At 42.1% G+C, this 16274-nt stretch overlaps 1 protein-coding gene across 14 annotated transcripts in view; it reads left to right on the forward strand.

Annotated features, from left to right (window-relative positions):
- The first annotated feature begins 1267 nt into the window (after positions 1-1267).
- ADGRL2 (adhesion G protein-coupled receptor L2) overlaps positions 1268-16274 on the forward strand; it is a 162922-nt gene continuing 147915 nt past the window's right edge. For 10 of the 14 annotated variants that reach the window (XM_075097992.1, XM_075098002.1, XM_075098000.1 and 7 more), the window contains exon 1: positions 1269-2154. The gene's annotated coding sequence lies outside the window, so the exon portion shown is untranslated. Of the gene's footprint in view, positions 2155-16274 lie in introns of all 14 variants that reach the window. The other 4 variants (XM_075097996.1, XM_075097999.1, XM_075098003.1 and 1 more) reach the window with 3 other exon arrangements.

Raw genomic sequence — 16274 nt, forward strand, 5'->3', positions numbered from 1 at the left:
GGAGAGGGGCGTTACCAGGACAGGGCTGTGCTGCTTCGGGCTGTGGCTCTGCTTGTCCCTGGGGCCAGGGCAGCCTTGCGCCAGCTCCCGCAGCCCCGGCCGAGCGCCGGGCCGGCGGGCAGCGCTCCACGGGCCCCGCGGCCCCCGGGCCTGCCCACGCCGCGCCCCGCGCGGGGGCGAGCCCTGCTAACGCCCGGCTGCTTCTCCCTGACCTTGAGAGCTGGAAATGGTGCACGTTGCACATCCTGAAAGGTCAGAGCGGATCCTCAGTATTTCGCATCAATACAGAGGGGAAAAAAAAAAATCCCCAACCCTACCGACACCCCCGAGCCCTGGTTTCTAAGAGCGGATTTTTGGAAAGGACGCAACAGCGCTTCCAGACCGCGTTTTGTATCGGAGCACGGGAACGAGAGAACTTGGTATCCTTTAAACCGTTTCCAAGTGCTGTTTACCCTGCCCTGACACGTTTTCCCGCACGCAGCGCTGCGCTCGGGGCCGCCGTCTCTGCCCGGCGGTGCGGGCGCGGAGGCGCGGGAGCCGGGCGGCTGCGGTGGGGGGGAAGGAAGGGGCCGACGGAGCCGTGAGAGGATCGGGGAGCCCAGATACCCCCCCCTCCCACCGCTCCCTCCCTCCCGCCCGCCCCTCCGCCTGCTCTCGCTCGCCACTCGCCCAGCCCGGTGAATTATTTTTGGGTGCAGCCGGCGGGGGTGGGGACACACGCACGGACAGACGGACGCACGGCGCGGTGCCGCGCAGCACCTGAGCGGGGCCCCCCGCACAAGTTTGGGTGCGCGGCGGCGGTGCGCGGTGGCGCTGGAGGATACGGCCAAGGAGAAAGTGCGGCGGAGACGCCTGCCGGCCGGCCGGCCTGCAGCCGCCGGGGCCGCGGGGGAGGCGGCAGCGCGGGCGGCGGCGGCAGGCCCGAGGCCCCGGGCCCGGGCAGCGGCGGGGCCCCGGGCGGGGGCGGGCGGCGGCTCCGCGCCCCTCCGCGGCGGCGGCGGGGGGGAGCGGGCAGCGCTGGCGCGGAGCCCATCTGCGCGGCCTCTGGTGCCGGGCGGCCGGCCGTGTGCTGTTAGCCTTCACCCCCGCCTCCCGCCCCATCCCCGGGCTGGAAGGAAGGCGGGGGGAGGAAAAAGGGGATAAAAAAAAAAAAAAAGCAGGAAGGGAGAGATTTTTGTCCTTCGCCGGTGCTGCTCTACGGGATAATATGTTTATATGATTAGCTGAGCCCAGGGGTGGGGAGCGGAGGGAGAGGGGGTGGAGATTGGAGAGGGAGGAGGCTGGAGGTGACTCCAGTTCAGAGCCGGCGGAGAGTCTGTGTCAGGACTTCGCAATCCCCAGTCACACACGGAGAGGTGCATGAGCAAAAAGGAGGCTGCGATACAATTCATTGGGATTTTTTTTTTCCCTTTCCTGGTGTGTATGTATTGCGTTTTTCCCATTGCTGCGCGCGTTCCTAGCCCGGCGCCCGGCCTCCAGTCGCTGGCGGGGCAGCAGCACCGGGAGGAAGAGGAGAAAATCCGAGGAGAGGCCGGACCCGCACACCCCCCACCCCCCTCCCCGAGGCCAGAATGTCATCCCGGGAGATGTAAATCCGGTCGGTGCGAGCGACAGAGACACAGAGGAGGGGGGGGTCCATTGTAACATTTTCGAGTTGTTCCCCGCTACTCCTGCTGCTGGCATCGCCTCGGCTTCCCGTCTGCTGATCGTTGCACAGAAAGGACTCCAAAGGCTGGGCACACACGTTGCGCCCGTCGTCCCCTCCATTTCGTGTGTTTTTTTTTTTTCTTTTTAAATTTAATTTTTTTTTTGTGCGTGCGTGCGGGAGCCTGGCTGTATCGTACGTTTCGTGCGGAGCGGAGTGTCGGAAACTGCAGGAAAAATGTTGACTTAGCCCCAGAAAAGCCTCCCGGCTGGCTGCGTGGAGGAGAAGCCGCCGCCTGCGCCGCGCCGCGCTGCCCCAGCCCGCCGAGCCGCAGCGCCAGCTGCCTCCCGCTCCCCGCCCGCACCGGCCGCCCGCGCCCCGCTCCGCCGGCGCTCCGGGACTGACCCCGCCGCGCTCTCCCGCAGCCCTGCGTTCGGCGGGGACGCCCGGCTGGCGGGTCCCGGCCGGGGAGAGACGTTCCCGGGCCCTTCTTCGGCTCCCAGAGAGAGGTAAGCGGAGCCCCCCGCGCTGCAGCCCCGCCGCTCGCCTCGTACGGCGCCTGCTCCCCACTTCGGGCGCTCCCCACCGAGCCGCCGCCGGGGAAACACTTACTTTAGGGGCTGCCTCGCCTGCCGGCAACCGAGGCCGCTGCCCCCCTCTCCACCCTACCACCCCCCGCACCCCACCGCCGGAGGAGGAGGAATGTGCCCCTCAGTGAGGCCGCGGCCGCTGGGTGCGAGCAGCGCGGCGCCGACCCGCACCGCCGGCGGGGAGCCGGGTGTCCCCCCTCCCCACCCCAACCCAGCACCCCCCCCCCCTCCCCGCCCGCTCCCCCCGTCCCCAGCCCTGCGGAGGGCCCTGCTGCGGCAGCCGCCGCGGGTCCCCGCAGCCCCCGCCCGGTGGCCGCCCCGCCGCGGGGGGTTGCGGGGCCGGGGGTCCGCCCGCGGAGGAGGCCCCCGCCGCCGCTCGGAGCTCCCCGGCGCCCATCGCCCAGAGGGGGAAAGTTGCATCCGTTCGGTAAATAATTACCTGTTGCGGGTTTATTTTTGTAACTCAACGGAGCGTCCGTCCGCCAGCCCGTGCATGCGGGGCGGGGGGGAGGGGGCTTTGCGAAGAGGAATAAATTACCCTTTGTCGGCTGTGGAGTGAGAACAACTTTTTTTTTTTTTTTAAATTTCTATTTATTTTCACATGTAGAAATCTGGGGCCATCTGGAGACAGAAAACAGAGTGTGTCATGAGGCACCGTTGCTGTGTCTGGCTCTAAAAATAACATCTTGTTGTTAGTCTGCCCTAGCCCTGCTGGGGTTTGAACGTGGTTTGTCGGAAAGTAAAGAGATCTGCTGGTGCTCAGGTGTGTTTTTCTTTGCATAGAAATGCCCCTGTGCGCGACGGAAGGAGCCCTGCAGAACAAATGTTCTGCTGTTTGGTTTCCTCAGACGCTCCGGCTCCCTCCTTTTGTTGCTTGCCACGAAAAGAGGTGCCATTTCGCATCATTCTGCGCAAATTGTTTGAATTAATGCAAGTGTGAATTCTTACCGTTTGAAGGAGGGTATTAGCATATCAAAGGTTTCTTAGCTCCGGCTCAATTGAGAAAACTTCAGCTTGTCTTCCATTTGCTTCCAAGCAGAGGCCCAAAGGGCAACGAGAATTGTAAAGGGGTAAAATGGGGAGGTGGATTTGGGTTATGTTTCTGAACTTTTGCAATTATGCGAGTGAAAAAACAAGGTCCCTTCGCTGCAGAGCCCTTGCGAGCGCTCGGACAATTACACTCCATTGATTAATGGTTTGTTCCGAGGGGAAAAAAAAAAAGTGACCTTTTATGACAGGCACTGTTGCGTGGTTTCTGATGTCTCCTCTCTGGTAGGGGGGATTTAGAAAGCCCTTTCTACCGCCCTCCGCTCTGGGTATGGCCTACACGTTGCTGCGTGCGGGGACGGAGTGGGGAAGACCTACTAATTACTTCAGAAAACAAATGGAATCCTGTAATAAAAGACCTCTCGGCTCCAGACCTTTGAAACAAATATGCTTCCCTCCTTAATGGGTGGCTAGGCTGGAATAATAGATATTTTTATGGAGTCTTTTAAAAGAAGTTTTGATCACCACCGGCCATATGCTCCCATTTCCTCTTTATGCGAGAAAAAGTGAAAATGAGTAATGCTTGTAATCTCATTTAATCAGTGATACTGTGTTTGCTAAGATAACTTAATTTGTGGTTAGTATTACCCTATCATAAATAATGTGGAGCCAAGTACGGCAGGAGTGCTGCTTTGGGGGCAGTGTGGAACACTTACCGCGCCGTAAGTTGTTTTACCTGACTACATATTTGCAGTTTTTATTCTTTTGTTACTATTTGCTTTGAGTCTGAAAGGGGATGTGGCCGGGCCTGCCCTTTTATCATCTCTGCAAATCAATATTCACTATCTAGCAACCCAAAAGCCAGGCAAGCCCCCAGTTATCTGTCAGTAAGTTGGGACCTTTTCCAGGGACCAGATGTTTCTTGGAGACTGTATTCTGGTGTATATCTCTGGCAAAAAAAAAAAAAGAGAACTTCCTATGCCTTCCTTGCCTTTTCCTTCCTTCCAAACCTTTTACTTGAACGATACAGGTTTGAACCAACAAACACAAAACGTATGTTCTAAGTGCTTGGTATGTAGCTTTTGGTCTGGTCTGGTTGCGTTCTTTTGTTGTTGTTTTGGGTTTTTTTTTTTGTTGTTGTTGTTTTGGCTTTTTTGTGTGTTTTTTTTTTTTTCTCCTTTTTCCCCTTCTGGTTCTCCATTTGATGGTTTGGGGAGGGGGGGTGTCTCTTTTTAAACCATTGAAAGTGATGTGCCCTCAGAGTAGGACGTCTTCACTCATCCTTCAATTTCCTTTCATTTAATGAAGGAACTGAGTATATATGGTATGTCTTGGTGAAAATCCTTGCAGTTAATGAAATAATTTATACAGATTTCTGTTATTCTTAAATGGACACCACCATTTGGGCATTTTGTAAATAGCTGTGTTTAGTGGTCCTAAAATTGCATGTCATTACTTTTAGGTAATTTCAGCAGTTTATTTACCTAATGTCTTCAGCTGTCTGAAGTACCACCTTTTTATACCACCTTTTGGTGGTATAAAAGGAACATACTGATGTAATTGCCATTATCACACTTAAGTTGCTGTTAACTAGTCTGCTTTGACTGCACAGTGCTATCAAGAAAGCGCATTATCCTTTCAGCTATTAAGAATAATCTAAAAATTGTCTTGAAAATGTTGGTCTTCGGTTTCTATGGTGGCAACCCCAAATTCAACAAATCTCCAAACGTTAAAAAAAAAAAAGTAGTGGAGAGAAGATTTTCAACATTCGGATGACAAAATTGGACTACTTAGAGAAAAACTAATGTGCTGCAGCAGCACTTCAGCTGCCATTTTCAATCACTGTGGGTTACTATGTGTTGGCAACAGCAAAAAAGTGTAGAGGTTCAGATAGCTCAGGGAACTGGTGGTTGGGGGAGTCGGGATATTGAATCATGTGGGGTAGAACAAACCAATTACTTCAGGTTTTGACTTGAGAATTTCCAGTAAACATTTCTCTCTTTTTCTGGCTTTTGGCTCCCCTGCTCATTAATAGACCAACATCAAAGCAGGCAACCAAACTTCCAAATGTTATAAAAACTAATGTAAAGATACAGATCTCACATGTAGTCTTGCAAGTCTTAATTTAAGACAAGCAGTTGGAGTTTTTATTGCTGCAATTTTCACAATCAGCAGAGACATTAACACCAGGCTTCTGGGTGTTTCCCTTCTTAAAATGAGCAAGAGGAGAGCTTTAAAAAAACCAAAGTTTGCTTAGTTAGTTCTTATTTGATCACTTCAGAAGCTTTCTCAATGTTTTACTTATCTCTTTTTGCTTTTAATCCATCAAGTCAGGAAAGGGGGTTACTCAGGAATTTTGGTCTCTAGTAAGGAAGCACCTTATTAATATTTAAATAAGCAAGGTAGTATAGTTTAGTCTTTATGGTTAATAATATGTAATAATATGATTATTTTTATTTTTATTTTTATTATTTTATTTTTATTTCTGAAAATGCAATATGTAGACATGACGTTTTGATTAATATGTATTTTCAGAATTGAAATAGTTATGATGAAGCAAAAACACTGCAGTCTTGAATCACAGCTTTTTGTCATGGTCCATAATTTTCAGTTAAGGATGTTGGAAAGAGAAGTCTCCAGTTAGGCAAAATATTTATCAAAGTTATATTTACAAGACCTTTCTATACAGTGTGTCATAAATTCATACAAATAACAATCCCCATCCAGTATAAATAATTGTTTAATGTTTGAGAGGGAGAAACGTATATTTTCACTGAAATTTGGTCTAAAGAGTTTGTCTTTCCAAGCCCCCCTTGCTCATCCTGTGTCCACCAAAGATGTTGACATGCACGTAAGAAAATACTGTTAACTTCTAGTACGGCTCTTGCTGAGGATAGCACCATGCCTAATGATGATAGTAATAATGAAAAACCTACCAATAACCACTTGGAGATATTTTATATCAAAAAATGCTCTATGTCTCCCCTGCATTTCCACTGAGGAATATCTGTGGATGACTGATGATACAAGGACAGGAAGTAACGATTAGTGATTTTACCTGGTGAACTGCAAGAGAAGAAGTTAAACTATGTCTGGTGTGTATAATTGAAATCATATTCCTGCCTGGGTAGACAAGCAGTCAGTTATAAAGCAACATACTTTAGAGCACAGGCTAGTGAAATCCACAGTCAGACGTGTTACTTGGAGGTGTCATGTTAAACAGAGTCTTTCGAAGCTTTTTTTAGGATTGATGTTTGTGATGTACAAAAGTCATTTGAAATTGCAAGAAATTCACCTTTTTAAGTATTTATGTGCAGCTTTTAAACTTAAAAGCTGTCTGGTATTTTTTTAAAACCCTCAGTTTGAAACAAGTGAAAGATTTAAACCGTCACGGTTGTAATTGGATGTCAAGAAAACTGGAAAAACAAAAAGCTATTTTAAGGCCATTCTCGATACTCTTAACAATCGTGTTTAATATTTAAATAGCTTTCAAAGATAGCTGCATTTTGTATCCAACAGTTCTTAAAATAAAAGTAGTAGGTGGCTCTGTTGGAATATTGGTAACTTGCAATGTAAAGTGAATATATACCTGGTTTAGGAAATGCTTCCAGTCTTTATATAACAAATATGAATTTTTTTAACATTCTTCATTCAAAAGGTAAAGGATGATAGGCTTAAGGCCCTCTCCAGTAGAAATTTTTTTTGGAGTTTGTGTTTTTTTTCAGCCTGTAATGTACGAGATGTGTTTCTACAGCACAGACTGTGAAGATTGTGTCGCTTACTATAAGAGATTTAGTTGTAGGAATATGCTTGCTTAACGAACGATAAGGTCTAACAGCATTCTCTAGATCCAAACTGATAGTTAACCAGGAATTGATTCCTTAGGAGAAAAAAAAAAAAAGGCTTCAAATTTGGAATTGAAGCATCTCCAGGTTATGGATCATTACCTTAAATGGAGTATTTTATGGGCTTTAGAAGGATGTGTAATCTACATATGTCACAATTTCTTTCTTTTTGATTTTCAGAAGGTACTGTAATGATGCAGCTTACTCTAGCCTGCTCTTTACCCAAATTACTTAGAAAGGCGTAATAATCACAAACATTGCAGCCTGACTGAAGCAAGCACAGTGCTTAACACCTGCAGGTAGAGTGCAGTCTCCAACAAAATGCTATTGATTGTTATCCAGGCACGAAGCAGGCTTAAATACAGTTTGCTTAATTACAACAAAAATTCGTTTTTATGAGTAAGGTACTTCATGTTTGGGGAATGTTTTGTGTGTTGTCTGCTAAGTAAAATCCCATCACACTTGTATAAATTTGTTCAATTATCAGAGCGGCTAAGAGGAGGGAAAAAAAATCAATTTACCTTGAAAAGCACCAGAAATAAGATTACCTTGGTTAGTAGGAACTTGCCAGCACTGTCTAAATTGCTTAATATTATCAAACGTTGCCATTTTTCATGTTCAGTAAGAAGGATATTGACTATTCTACATGTCCAGGTCTGCTCTTTGGCTATTTCTTTATAAGGTATAAGCATGTCTTATTTTTATTCCTACAATAGCAGTTGCAGATAAATCAGAGGATCTAACAATACTTTATGAAATAGATGGAATAATACTATTCACTGGAGAAATAGTATTTACTTGAGATAAGTGATCACAACTAGTTTTTCCTCCTGTCTAGCTTGTTGTTCTTGTAACAAACAAATGTAAATACCTTAGCAGACATTTCAGAGTGAAAGGCAAGAGATAAAATGTAATTACTTTTCAGGGTGGCCCTGACGATGCCCGTGTTCTTGTCTGTAATACAAAAAAAATCTTTGCTCATCACGTCAGAATATGAAGGCCATTGTTACTTCTGAATACAAAATATTTTCTGATTTTTAATGTTGACCTCAGTTTTTATCTGTAGCTCTTCTGTGTAAGCTGGAATCTTTAGAGCCGTAAATTCTAGTCACTGTTATCCAACCGAGCATTTAATAGAGCACCTAATGGACTCTGCTCCTGTATTTTTCTTGAATGCGTAACATCTTGCTTCATTCAGTCACCAAAACTAACTTTGCTACAAGGACAGGCAACACGACAAGTTAGAATCAATGGACCATTTGTAGGTCACAAAGTCAGTTTACTGGAATTTCAGAGGAAACTGGTTGAAAAGAGAGGACAAATGTCACTTTGAATAGAGATGTTTAAATCAGACTTCTGCCTTAGGGTAAAATTTAGGTCTGTTGTAGCCTAGATGTAATGTCTCCCTCTACAGAGCACAGCATTAATCATGGCTTGACAAGTGATCATGGGCTGAGAAAAATAGGGCTTGTCTTGGTTGTGTGGTTATTTTTTTTTCTAATCTTAATCTCTTAGGAGCACATTATAAACACTAACATTTACACAAAAAGATTTAAGTATCAGTGTCAGTATTTCAGTAGTGAAAGTAGCTAGCTTCAGAGAAAATCTCGTTAGGGCTAGTAAGAAGCTACTTAGGTTTCTTATGTAGATGCAATATTAAGAATATTTTCCTTTCAACATCATGCAGTTTTTTGTCATAGGAGATTTATCTTATGCCATTTCCTCATACAAATATGGTAGATCCTAGGTCCGCCTGTTATGTCGCTTGGTTTGCTACACAACTTCAAAATCACTGTCTTTTCACTTTAACAGTGTTTTTCTTACAGCATGTTTACCACCCAAGAAAGATACTTCCTCTTGCCCAAGCAGCAATGTAGGGAAAAAGTGGAACAGTTTTTAAAATATAATGCAGAATGACTTGACGGTCATCAATGTCTATGAGGTTTTTTTATACTATGTTTTTATTTTAATGAGGTGTCACTCGGCCACAGTGAGCTACAAAAGCTGAAATGTAGTAACAGGAATGAAGACTGCTATGTAAGATCCTGAATTCTGACAGTGTACACATAAAAGTATGTTTAATGTATTAATTCTTAAATTAGGGGTGCCTTGTGCATGGAAGAGGTGTTGGGAGGGCTCGTACATTTTACAGTGAAGAAGATCAGTAAAAAGGGGAATTTTTGTATTTCTTAGGCTTCTTTGCTGCTTTCTGTGGTGGGGACAGAGTAGGGAGCAGCTGAGCACCGCTGCTGGAGAGGTGTACCTCCTCAATGTACAGTTAGGTTTGTTTCTGCAACTGTTGAAAACACAGATAATATCAGCAAAGTAGCAGCAGAACAATTTATCAGTGGAGAATTGTGCTTCAAAAATTAGGCTACTTCTCTTTATGTAGTTGCCTCTGGACATATAAAATCCCAAATCTCTCATTTAGGGCAGGCTGCTGCTTTCCTTTGTGCCCCCAGTTGGTATTTTCCTATCAGTCGACACCTCAAACCGATTATTGCTCTGAATCTAGATGACAGAATAATCCAACGCTGATTACTGTTAAAAATTGTTTCTGGCAGCTGAGGAGGGGATGACCGACCTTGCTTCTAACTATCATACTTCCTTTGCTGTTGATGGGATCTGGTGTAAATAGCGAGCGAGCCTTACTCGGAAATTAGTGCCGCAGTGGTGGAGAGAGATCATATGCCAGGAGGAGACTTTAGTTCACCTTTCTATAGATTCTCTTGCAGTATCATATTTGTCATTTTTTTACGGCAAAGCAGTCTACGCCGGTGTGAACAGTGTTCAGAAACCATTCCCTCGCAGTAGGCAGCGTCGCTTCCAAATAAAGTGATGTTCCAAGGGAAGATTCCCAAGAGCAAGTTCTGCTGTTGACTCTGCATTCCTCTGGAAAATTCCTGATTCTGCTGTTGATGGTAGGCAGAATCCTTTTCATCTGATCCAGGCATCATTTATCCGTTCTTCTAAGCTTAATTTAGACTACTTCTATGTGAAGTGACCAATCTGGAAAACTTTGCTTTCCCAGAATGAATAATGATTGCATCTTCAGTTTGACCGAAGCGAGTGCTCTCCAGAAGACCAATTCATAACTATTTCATTGGTAAATTTGTCATTTAAATATTGAAGGGCAGTGTCTCCTGCAGCTTTGATTTACTGCAGTCTGATAGGTATTTCTTAAAGGCAGACTGTCAATCGGTGAGGCTGATTCTTGTGTAAATCAGTATAAAGTGCTTAAAGGAGAGAAGGTGCCTCCGCAGTTGGGGTGTTTTCCCGGCTGAGGCTGGGAGTTGTGTTGGAGAGGGAGGGCAGTTGCAGGCTGGCATAATTTGAAAGTGAGAAGAAATCCCTTTGCCCTTCAGGCAATAATCTTACCCGGTGCTTGAAAGAGAGAGCATCTTCCCTCCAAAATGTTAGAGACTTTTTCCCCCCTACTTTCTTTACTTCCTCATTCTTTCCCTCATTTGAGGAAGTGTATAATAGTATCTGGTAATAACCGGTTGTGGATCCAACTGTTAAAGTTATTCCAGCAGCAAAGAGCTCTGTATGCACTGGTCTCATCATCTTGAAGTGAACCCCCCAGATTTGTCCTACATTTGTCCCGTGTAATGATTGTAGCCCTACTAAAATATCATGAGTCTATTTCCACTATTTTTTTTTCTTTAAGCTGACATTGAAACCTTGAAAGGTTATATTTTGGAGTTTTATTTTTCCAGTGGAAATCGAAGTCACACAGAGCCTATGTGACTTTATGCCCTACGTATATGCATTTGTTTTATGAGTATTCTTCGTGCATCTAATGGCACTACTTGCAGAAGTAAAGAAAGGGGGATTTGGCTCTGTAAGAGAAACAAAACCACAGTCATTCTTTCATTCTTTCTGTGTTAGAAGAGAAATTAATGTTGCCTGATGTCTTCCCAGGTTTTTTTTCTGAGTATGTGCTAAAGGTTAGATAGGACAAAGGCTTAATTTTGATCTGCTTAATATTTATAGCTTCATTCATTGAAGCTTTTTCCCATTTGCGTTGAAGGGATTTTTATCTAGAAAGCTCATGTTATTACAGCGAACAAACTCAAGACATTCTAAGGTAAGGGCAATGTCTATTGGAAGAAAAGCAGTTTACCTCCAATTGGATAAAAACTACATTGTTACTTCATAATTTGGTATAAATTGATAGAGACGTTTTTAATTTTCAAGACAAGGTTACCATTCTGTTCAATTGGTTTTTCAACTTTAGTGCAGTGCAGGTGTAATTGCATCCAAAAGAGGCATTGGGTTTTATCTCCCACCAGTAAATAGAATGAGGGATGCTGCTGTTTGCTTGGTTTTGGGTTAGGGAGATGCATCAGATAGGATGAATTTGTTTTCCTGTCTGGGGTGGTCTTTCATTTCTGTTTGGTTCTGGGTAAGTAGGGCATTAGAGCGCTTTTTTTTTTTTTCCCCCTTCTCTTTTTTTTTTCCCCTGCCCTGAAAGCATGTAGGTGACTTTGAAAAAGAAATCTGTGTATTTTGACATAGGAAAGACTAAAGCTGAATGTTTAACTTTTCTGAGGGGACAATAAGACACAGAGGTGAAAAAAAAAAAAAAAAGGAATGTTTTCTGTGTTAACTCCTTATGTCAGATAACTTTAGAGAAGGATTTTGGGGGAGTTTCTTTAAAATGATGACTGATGGTTTGGGTTCCTATGCTGGCTGTTACCCACATTTTTCACATATTTTTGTTCATTCTTCTTGCTACCTGCAGAGGGAGCTTGTACATGAGATAATCAAAGTAATCAAGGCATTCAGGGCTGAATTGTTTCCAGTAAGTACAATTTCATTTCACAGTGCCTTCTCTGTTATGCAGAGCAGAAAGGCTCTGCAAGATAGCTTTTAAAAAGGCTGTCCATCAGTAACAGTAAATAACAACGGGCAAAAATCTTAAAATGTCAGTAGGCAAAAGCTGACCAGAAATACTTCATATTTCAAAGAAGTGGCTTTTTACTGAAAGTTTAAAAAGGAACTGAGGGAAACAATTCTTGCATGTCGAGGTGCAAGAGGACTGTTTTGGTACTCTGTATGACAGGAAGCAGATTTTTGTTGCATAAACTGTCTTCTCTGATTCTAAAAATGTCATGTCAGCATGAGAGAGACAACACAGTACTTTCAGGTCTTCGGTACATCTCGTGCAGTGTAGAGTGCTAGCCAAAAAGCAATCGGTAAGTCTCTTCTATTTATACAAGCAGTATTATGAACCTTAATAAGGTGATTGCAGATGCAAGGCTAACTCTTAATTTTGCTTTTTCTCTATTATAAAATATAAGAAGGTGAATGAGTGTCATCCAAATATAATTGGTTAGCTCACGCAGTTGGACTAAAGCAGGCAAACAGTGGTAAGGATTGCTGTCTTAAGCTTTAAAAAAATATTACAACAGAGAGCCAGGAATATCATAACCTAAGTTTATTTGTAAATTGTAACTGGAAATCTAGCTTGAAGAATCAGAAATACTTACTTTAAAGAGTAATTTTCCTTAATCTTGCACAATGAAAGAAATGATCTGGTGTATTACAGTTTTTATAATTTGTATTACAGTTATCTGGATGGTGAAAGAGTACGATCCTTCAAAAAGTTAAGACTTCAGAGAAATAATTCCTTTATAATACAGTTTTGCTTGCTGAGCAAGAAGCATAATAGATGGTACTTAGATGAATTCCATATAATTTATCTCTGGAAAAATGGTGGAAATCACTTTACTTTAAAATATTTCAGTAAATTTAAAGATGATTTGCTATGATGCTGTTAGGAAATAAAGCAGTATGCATGCACATTGCATAAAACAGAAACAGCTCTCCATAACATGCTCTCCTGTAATAAATCTGCCACATAAATTGGTTCAAGAGTTGATTTTTTTTTTGTTAGTTTAAACTAACAGAACTTTAAACTTAACATATGTTCAGCCTAACGTGGTTTTAGGGTTTTAGTTTGGATTATCTTTTTAAACACCAGGAAAGATTTACCATATCTAAAAGAGCAGCAACTTCGTGTCGATTTATTATTTATACTGGCTAATCCTTGCTAATGTGAAAAGTCAGCTTGTTATTGTAACACCAAATGGCCCTCTAAGTAGGGAAACAGTTAAGTAGATCTCCTGTAATAGGTTGTTGTCTAATAAAGAGATTTATGGTATTGGCAAGGGCTATTGTATAGGTATTACCCTCTCACAGCATGATCATGTATTATCTTAACAACTCAGTGCTACATTTATGTTGAGCATTTTCATAACAGGGTAAGAATATTAGCCACAGCAATTACACTCCAATAGGATTATAATGGTAAGATTTACAGAAAATACATAAATGATGTCTTTCGTGAAGATTTTGATAGGTGCTGGGAGTTGAAAAGTTGCATCATCCTTTTTGCATGGGAAAATACTAATGTGTTAGTCATGATGAAGAAAGAGAGATTTCTTAATTTAATCTTGTTGAGGAATTACGGCGAGGCAATGGACGTAATCTTTCTTTACACAGCGTGTCTTTTTCTTTCCTGGCGAGGTAAGGATGTTTCAGAAATTCCATTCAGTGGAGATTGCCGTACAGTATGAAAATCAAGATGTATATGCAACTTTAATTCTGTTGTGAGGATAATACAGCTGCGAATAAGATACATTTTTTAACACCCTTGTATTTTGAAGGTAGAGCAATGGTAATTTACTTGCTACGTTGGAAGAGCCTACTTGAATAAAATCATGTTACTTTGTTTTAGCCGTGGCGTAACACGTTTTCTATTTCAATAGCACCAGGTTTTTATGGTGATAAGTAACTTAGATACTTTTTAAAATCAGAACAAGCAACAAAAGTGACAATAATATCATACTTGTACAGTTTTCATGTAAATGACTTTCAAGCTGTTCCTTAATTCTTAAAATTTTCCATCTGTTTTTTTTTTTTTTAAAAGTGAGACGTTAATACTCACTTACTTGGCAGAAGCAATGTACCAGTCACATTTAATAAAACTAATTATGTTTTATCAATAAAAAGTACTTACAGGGACTGACTGAGTAAAATACGTTACGTTATATAGCTATTTATGAATAACTGCACGGAGTAGAACAGCAGTCTGAATGGCAAAGTGTGACGAGATAGCCACACATTTCAAGACGATACCTTGAGGTATAATTCAATAAATACTGGAGTAATGAGCATTTAGACAAACAAAATACCTTTCTTTCCTTGATTTACTGTAGTAAAATGATAACTAGGTCATGGAAAATTAAGAAAATATGTAGACAGCAATCCTTACTGTAGCAGAACTTGCCAATATATGTTCCATGCATTGTACACATGCATGGATAGTATTAGTTAAATTTGTAAGACACATTTCCTGGATGTTTTGGATTAATTCTATGTATAAGACTTGATGTAGAAGATCCTGCACCCATCTGTTTTAAACAGTTATTGATTACCAGAAGCCAGAGGAAAGATGCACCTGTTTCTTTTGACATGAAATATTCCACTTCTGAAAATGTGCTGGTAGAAAGAAATGTTGCACGCAGGTTTAAATGTTTTCTGGTGGATTACTGGAAGACAACTGGGGCCTCAAAACTGCACTGAACAACGACTATTCAACACTTCATTATTTTTGTGATCATGGTAGCAATGTATGACTTCGTCTGTCGTCAGTAACTCATACATCTTGTATTTACATAACTAGAGCAAAATTTTGGAGCTTTGTCTGTAGTCTTGTGTTCAGAACAAGATTTATGACCCGAAGAATAATGTTTTCTGTTTTAGAAAATACTCCTTTAGGTTCTTAGATTGGCTTCACATTTCATTCATTTTGAACTGTGGAAAACGATTGTATCTTTTGTCTGTAAGTAAAAAGAAAACACAAAAGGACGAATGTTACCCCCTGATGAATGTGGAGCTCCAACCGATTTAAGAGCGTGAACTGTGACTGCATTGTTGAGGGCAGTGCTTGGCTTGTACACCCTAGCTAAGAAGAAGCCAGGACTTAGAATAAAAGGACGAATAATGCATAAAATTTCAGTAAGAGGTAAAGCAGTCTTATCAATGCCTTAAATATTGCAATTATTTATAATTTATTTTAAAAGTATCAAAAATAGATGATGGTGGTTTTATTTTATACATGTTGATCATTAAAGTTTTCTAATGTTTTAGAAGACAATTTCTGTGTTTGAAAGAGGAAAATATATGCAGAAGAATTCTTAGCAAATTGCTTTCCTTATGTGCTCTCCTGAAACGTTTTTGGGATACGTATAGATAGCTGTAACATACAGATTAACCATTTTTGGTTTTGTGCAAATCCCATAGTGAATGGCTCCTTAAAATTAGTATTCTTCTGTTTGCAAGGCAATAAATCAAAGCACAAATCCACACTGTAGTCATTTTATTTGTAGTGTGCGTTAAAAATGGAGCCATACTAAGTCATACTTAACTGCCCACAGACAACTAACCCCGAAGAAGGGATAAGTCTGTCTCTTTTTTCCCCATCTTTTTTTATTATTATTTATATCTCTTTGTCTGTTTGGAACAGCAGTGTTGTTATGACTAATAAAGGTTTCGTATTTGGCAAATGGGATGCAAGTAATCAGCAGTTCTTGGCGCACGACTGAAAAATCTGCCAAACAGAGCACACTAAAAACAGTACAGCCTTTGAAGTATACCTGTGAATGAAGTCCTTCCTTATACTTCTGTCACCTGTACAGAATTCATATATCTACTACACCTTCACTTCTAGTGGTATTATTTCTGATTATAGTTATCTCTACAGCAGTGTTTGGAGAGTGGCATGATTAGAAAGTATGCTTTTCAGCCTGTTACTGAGCATATAGCCCCTTTGATTTTTTGTTTTCTTTGAGTTAATAATAGAGTGACTTAGAGTGAAATCAGCACCTTTCTATTACTTATCTAATTAACGGCCAGTTTAAGGCTTTGTTTTATTTTCATTTTATTTAGCTTAATATTTTTTCCAGCTTTGACTGATATTTGCATGTGATAGGTTGCTAAGATTCTGTAAAGAATACATTTCTTAGTTCTTGGGTAATTTTCACAGAAAATCACTTGATGATACATGAAAATTATTTAAAATAATTCTTTTTGTTCAGTATAGTTTTATATAAAAAAAAGTTACTGAAGCCTTGTACGTTAATTGAAGGAAAGTCTAATAAATGAAAATCTTATAGTAGGTCTGCTGGAAGACGGGCA

Source organism: Phalacrocorax aristotelis, chromosome 6 (assembly GCF_949628215.1).
Source record: "Phalacrocorax aristotelis chromosome 6, bGulAri2.1, whole genome shotgun sequence".
Taxonomy (NCBI): Eukaryota; Metazoa; Chordata; class Aves; order Suliformes; family Phalacrocoracidae; genus Phalacrocorax; species Phalacrocorax aristotelis.